The sequence below is a fragment of the Pholcus phalangioides genome, unplaced genomic scaffold, assembly GCF_987345545.1.
Source record: "Pholcus phalangioides strain wild (caught in Gottingen) unplaced genomic scaffold, Ppha-v1.0 ptg000005l_1, whole genome shotgun sequence".
NCBI lineage: Eukaryota > Metazoa > Arthropoda > Arachnida > Araneae > Pholcidae > Pholcus > Pholcus phalangioides.
In genome coordinates, this window is record NW_028301598.1 from 9,228,630 (window position 1) to 9,235,542 (window position 6,913).

The window sequence follows — 6,913 nt, forward strand, 5'->3', positions numbered from 1 at the left end:
CATAATTAAATTGTCTTTTAATTCTAAGGGCGCGGTAGCCCGGTCGATAAGATGCTCGCCTAAAGTACCAAAGGATGTTTAGAGGTATCGCGAGTTCGATACCCAGTTCGTCCTTGTCAGAAAACTTTCCTGACACAGGGGTACAACAAAAAACGGTGACTTGACCACGGCAAAAATTGCTACCGCAGGGAGTCCCCCATCGAGGGGTTAGCGCAGCAACCTCTCGATGAGTATGAAAAACAAGCCTGCCGTTCGGAATCAGCAATAAATTGTAGGTCCCGGTCTAATTAGCCCTCGTGTGCAGAAAATGACCGTGGAGCGACAAAAATGATCAAATGATTCTAATTCTCAGGTTTTGCAGATTAAATGATGACGGTTATAGTATGCAAGCTGTGGAATACATAACTTGAATACTTTTTCATCTCAAATCAAATCAAATCAATTTATTCATTTACAACATACAGAGATTTGGATCAGTTTAAACAAAACAAACCATATTTATCATCCAGAGGCTGTGATGCCTGTACGGATGATTGAGAATTTACATGATAATTAATGAATAAAATATATAAAACATAAAACAAAAAAAGAGACAGATATACAATATAAAAGAGACAAAATTATCAGTCAAATAAAGAAATACGTAAAGATAAAAAACATCAAGAACGAAAAAACATACACAACACAAAAAAGACAAAATTCTTAATGCATGGCGAGAAATGTAAAATAAAGCAAAACATTATAGATAAAAATTATATGAGGAAAAAAAATGAAACTCGCACGTACATAGACAAACACAGACAAGAACAATTTTTCTTTTAAATTGAAAAAATACACATAATTAGAGTGGCAAAGCTAAAGTGAATAAATTTTATTGCTCCTCCTAAAGGTCAAAATAAGAGTCTACATCGTCTATTGAAATTAATAATTTGAATAAAATGATTTTTTAAATGCCGCGTGTGTGGGTATATTTTGTATTTCTAGCGGTAGTGAATTATATAATTTCGGAGCTAAATAATAAAAATGTTTGCGAAAAATTTCTTTCCTAAAAGTAGGAATACGGTAAATCATATGAGGTCTACGCTCGGAAACATTATCTTTTAAACTGCGTAAGCCTTTATTACGGTTTAAGAACAGAATAATTCGAAAAAGAGCATTATGGCGTAAAGGAAGTAGATTAAGATTTCTAAAAATTGTAGAAGAATGAGGCTGACCCCGATTCAAAATTTTGAAAACTCTTTTTTTTTGTATTGAAAATAAAGGCAATAAATTAGTTTTATAATCACTGCCCCATATAATTGCACCATAATTTATAAGTGAATAAAACCAAGCATAGTAAAGGTCTTTTAAGAAATTTCTTACTCACCCACAGAAAAACAGCTCTTTCTACATGAGAGACGTGCATCAAAGGCTTATAGTAGCTACAGCAACGGCTGATCGAATGTTACGTTCTTATTTATTGATAAATTTCACTGGAAACTCATTGATGCCGTAATAACGGTAAATCGCAGCAAAACGCCAACCTTTGTCAAAAAATATCTCGAATTTTTCTTGTAAGTTATTCTCACTTATTGTGTCTGATATTTCAGTGCTGCCATCTATACTTCAATTAGTGAGTGAAGTGTAATGATTGAATATTTCTAACGCTGTAGGCCTGTTGCTCTCAGTGGCGAGACTTTTCAATGGGGGAGATCGGCTCGCATTCGCCCCTTGAAGTTGGGAACCACAGAAAACCACCTTCAGTCGACCACCACTGTGGTGCCGGTGGGGTTCACGAGATGCGAGTCCGTCACTGTGACCACTCGACCACCAAGGGAAGGACTGTATTTTTATTCATTTATTTGGTACACAAACACGTGTAAGGCCAATGGACTCTAACTTCACTTGATGTACAATACAAAGTTCATTGAAAATTGGAAGGAAAAAGCATGGATATATCAGTAAGAACAAGAAATTAATCACACACACGATCTCGTATAACCATGAGGGGATTCTACGCCAAAACTGAAACTTTCGAAAACCAAGTTACACACAATGTCCTTGGGAAGAAATCCAGACGGGACACATAGTTCAATCATGTTAAAGAGACCACTACTTCACCACACACCAACTCCGGCCATATCGCTAAACACAATTTACCACCGCAAGGAGTTGGGTTGGAAATCCAGAATCTATAGGTGGTCGCCTCATGCTCGTTAGATATGTGTTATGAATATTCTTCTCCAGGATAAATAATGAAATATGAGAAATAATTTACGGATTAGCCAAAAATAAATGAATAGGAGAGATAATTTCTGCGTATCGTAATCAAATGAATGACTAGAATAAATAATTCAGAAGCCGGTAAAAAATTAATAAATGGGAGAAATAGATTGAGCACCGGCAATAGATAAATAAATAAAAGAAATAATTTGCGGGACGAAAAATTACATAAATTATTAGGAGAAAAATTTTTCGGACCGGCAAAAGATAGATAAATAAATTAAATAAATAATTTGCGGACCATGGAAAATAAATAATTTGTGGTCCACATCAAAAATAACTAAATGGGAAATTAACAGACTAGCAAAATTGTAAATAAATAGAAGAAATAATTTGCGGACCGACAAAAAATAAGTACGACGAAAAACGTCACTCTCCCTTGTTAATACGACAGATACAGGAAACTGGCTAAGTAAGGAGATACATCGATATCTCCTCACTTAATCAGTTTCCTGTATCTGTCGTAAAAGATAAGTAGCCATAGCGAAGAGAAGAAATAATTTAAGAACTGGTGAAAAATAAATAAATTTGAAAAATAATTTGCGAACCTGTTAAAGATAATAAATATAAAAAATAATTTGCAAGAGCCACAAGGACCATAAAATAGAAATGCAAACACGAGGGCCACGGCAGGCAAAGTGCCTAACAAGGTAGCGCATAAAAAATATGGATGTCAATTATAACCAGAATACCGCAACCAAACAAAATGGGATCGGCAAAAGTTGAATAAATGGGAAAAGTAATTTTTGCGGACCCACAGAATACTCATGATTAGGAGAGAAATAATTTGACGGTCAACGAGAGAAACACAAATAAATAAACGAAGTAATTTGCGGACCGGCGGATGGGGGGGGGGGAGAGAAATGCTGTAAAATAAGAGAAACAATCTACAGGCCTGCTGACAGCCAAGACAAAAATAAAAACTTATATAGAGACAGTATAGTACTTAATTAAATCTAAAACTATACAGGGTGTCCTGTAACACCTGGACTCTTTAATATAATTTGCCCCTTTAATTGGCAAATATTGAAATACCCAATTTTTAAAGGGGCAAATTAGCTATTTTTGACAATCACTCGTTATAGTGAGATACTCGTTGTAAGCCATACTTGTGACAAAAAAAATCTTTAAATCCATGTAAAAAGCACATTTTGGGACAAAGCAGATTTTTTTAATATCAAATGTTCAAGTTGGCAAATAAAAAGTACATGTGTTTATAATAAAAATCCCTCTTTTATGTAATAAAAAGTGCTAATGCGGCTTTTATAGCCCCGTTTACATGTGCAAGATTGAGGGTCGCTTTGGTGATTATTACCTGCATGGCAAATGTTTTTCCTCATGGGGAGAAAAAAGGAGGGACGAAGATCCGTCGAAAGAGTCCCATCTTTGTTGCGGAATAATAGTGGGTGACTTCGACCTCTTCTCCCATAATCCTTTGTGCCGCAAAACTATTGTAAGCTCCTTCGTCAGCCATCTTGAACCGACCACTTCCGTTCAACACACGTAACCAGTGACGACTTCCGGAAAGTGGGGGGGGGGGGGAGTACCGGCATAAACTAAACGCCATCGCCATGTAAAGGGGTTGTAGCGAAAATCCCTGTCACGGGTAACTTCCCGGGATATTTTATTGCACGTGTAAACGGGGCTTATCTGATATCGTAGAGGTATAGTTTCAGTTTAAAAAATGCTCAAAAGGCGTTCAAAAAAGCACCCTGTACCAATTTTGAGAGTGAAAATACAGATTGTCACAAAATAAAAAAAAAAGTTATACGGTGCCCCTTGTCCTCCAATAAGAGAGTCTAGTCAGAAAGTTGTTGCCCTGTATCTCCTGAGGCCAACAAAAATATTGCATGTTTCTAAATGCAATATTCGCTAAGATATTTGAATTCAAAACTCGCAGAAAACTTATTAAATAAACAGGAAACACACTAACTGACAACGCTCTTTTCCTTCTGTACTTCCCAACTTTTCTCTGTTTTTGATATCAAATATCTCAGCAAATGCACTTTTGAAACAGCACTTACAAACAAGAAATTCTTTTTGTAGGCCTTCTTTTGAGACAGGGCAACAGCACTCTAATTGGAAGTTAGAAAGGGGGCACAATATAAAAATTTAGATTTTTTTTTAATTTTGTGACTCACTTTCGAAGGTGGTAAAGTGTAATATTTGAACGACTTTTGAGCATTTGCTAAATTGAAACTAAACCTCTACGACGGACGGTTGATGAGATAAAGGCCACATTAGCACTTACATGACACCCTGTATATAGGCTACATACATTTCTCGCGGACATAGGCTCGCAGATTAGCGGTTGATAACCAACTCCAGACGATTCAATTCTAAAGAAAAAACAACTAAACAAGATTGATGGAAATCAGATCAAGGTTTTCATTAGGCTTCGAAACATCGATTGATCAAGATCAGATCAAAACTAGCCGCAATCAAACACGTTCGGGAAAAAGATAAATAAATTACCAGAGAGTCAATAATAAATGATAAATGTTTGTCGCGAGTGGTTTTTTTTTTCCGTCGCTTCCGTTGATTTTTTATCCCGAGGTCAAAAACGGAAAATGTCGAAATATGTCTTCGGTTGTGTCGTGAGGTCTCAAACATTTAAACTGTTCGCCTCGTTTGGCAAATAGTTCCCTTGAACTAGTTCAAGTCTTTCTCTCTCTCAAAGATAGGAAAAGAAGAAGACGAAACTGCCGATATATACGCCTTCCTTAAACGAAAAATTAAGAATTTTTTTCGATCATTTAGAAAGGAAGACGTCTGAAGAGAAAAATGTTTTTATGTTTTCCCTTCGCGTCACGTGACTGTTTACGTCCGCCGTAAGAATGCGAAGGTCCGTCGATATTGCGTGTTGCCTGAAATGCCAAAGGAAAAACGTAAATATTCTATTTACGTCTTGCATAAAATGTCACGTGTTAACCTATAAAACTGGGCCTGGAATTGCGAATGTTGGTGGGAAAAAAAACTGGAACATAATGAGAGAGAGGATGTGATTTTCCCAGTTGGCCCACATGGGAAAATTAACTTTTGAAAAAATGTTAATGGATGAGCGCTAATGGGTTACAGTGCTCTGATGCGGTAATAATGTAATAAGGGAGCTTGATGATAAGGGATTATTATAAGGGTTAATGATAAGGAATATGTGAAAGAAGTCTGTGGCGATGAAAGATGGTTGAAAGGGCTGTTTTATAACTGGAGATGATGGAGGAGATAGTGAAGGGTCGCTCTTTGTCAACGAAAGGCAATTGAAATCTGGGACAACTAAAGACATTCGCAGTTATCGTTTAATAAGCACCTGGAATAATTATAGAAAGCATAGAGTCCACCAAAATTTGAAGGGGGATCAGAGATGACTGTATAAAAAGTTGAAGGAGGATCAGAGATATAACAGTGTAAAAAGTGGAAGGGGAATTGCCATACGTATTTAGTTGAAGGGCGATAGCTATGCGTATTTAGGTGTAGGGGAATAGGTATAAGCATTTAGTTGAAGGGAGGGATAGCTGTACGTATTCAGTTGTAGAGCGATATAGCTGTACGTATTCAGTTGTAGAGCGATATAGCTATATGCGTATTTTATTTATTTTTATTTATTTATTCAATATTGTTTGGCCGAGGCCTATCCAAGAGGATGCGGAAGTTATGAATGACTAAAATGACGATTGATGGAACAGGAAAATTCGGAAATCGTAGTACAAATACAAATACAACACCACAACAGGTAAAATGCCCAGCGAGGTGGCTGAGAAAAAGGTGCCCATAACAAATATGGATGTCATATATTTCAAAACTAATCAATGTCAATCTACAATATTTGGTGGTAGGTTGTTCCAGTCGATAATAGTTCTTGGGAAAAAGCTAAATTTGTGACAATCTGAAGAGGCAAAGATGGGCTGAAATTTTTGGGAATGATTGAGTCTAACAGAGAAATGTGAAGGTTGGATTAGAATATTGGATGTGCCAATATTAAAAACCCCATGGAGGAGTTTGTAAAGAAAAGTTAAACGAGAGATAAGTCGAAGAGAGGATATTGAGTTTTCGCTTGAGTTCCGTTATGGAGACAGATGAAGACCAACAGTTAAAAATGAAGCTAGTGGACTTATTTTGGATAGATTCTAATTTGTGTATGTTGGTTTGGGTGTGGGGATCCCAGGCTTCACAGGCATAAGAGAGAGCAGGAAAAATATATGTCTGGTAGCATAAATGACGGACATGACTGAGTATTTCAGGTTACGGCGAAGGAAAAAGAGTTTTTGGAGACATTTATTAATGTCATTAATTAATCATCAACGTGAAGGTTCCAGAGGAGATCGGAAGAAGTTATAATACCCAGGTATTAATAATGGGAAACCTCAGAGATCAAAGAGTTGTTTATCGAGTAAGGGAAATCGTGGGGAATTCTTTTACGGGTAACTTTCATAAAAACAGTTTTTGAGAAGTTGAGGGGTAATTCCCAGGTTGAGCACCATTCGGAAATAATGTTAAGGTTGTGTTGGAGAGATTCTTTTGATCGGAAAGATTGGACACTGTTTTGTAGATAACACAATCATCAGCGAAGAGTCTGATACGGCAGTTTATGGAGTCGGGTAGATCATTTATATAAATTAGAAATAGCAATGGCGAGAGGACCGAACCCTGGGGT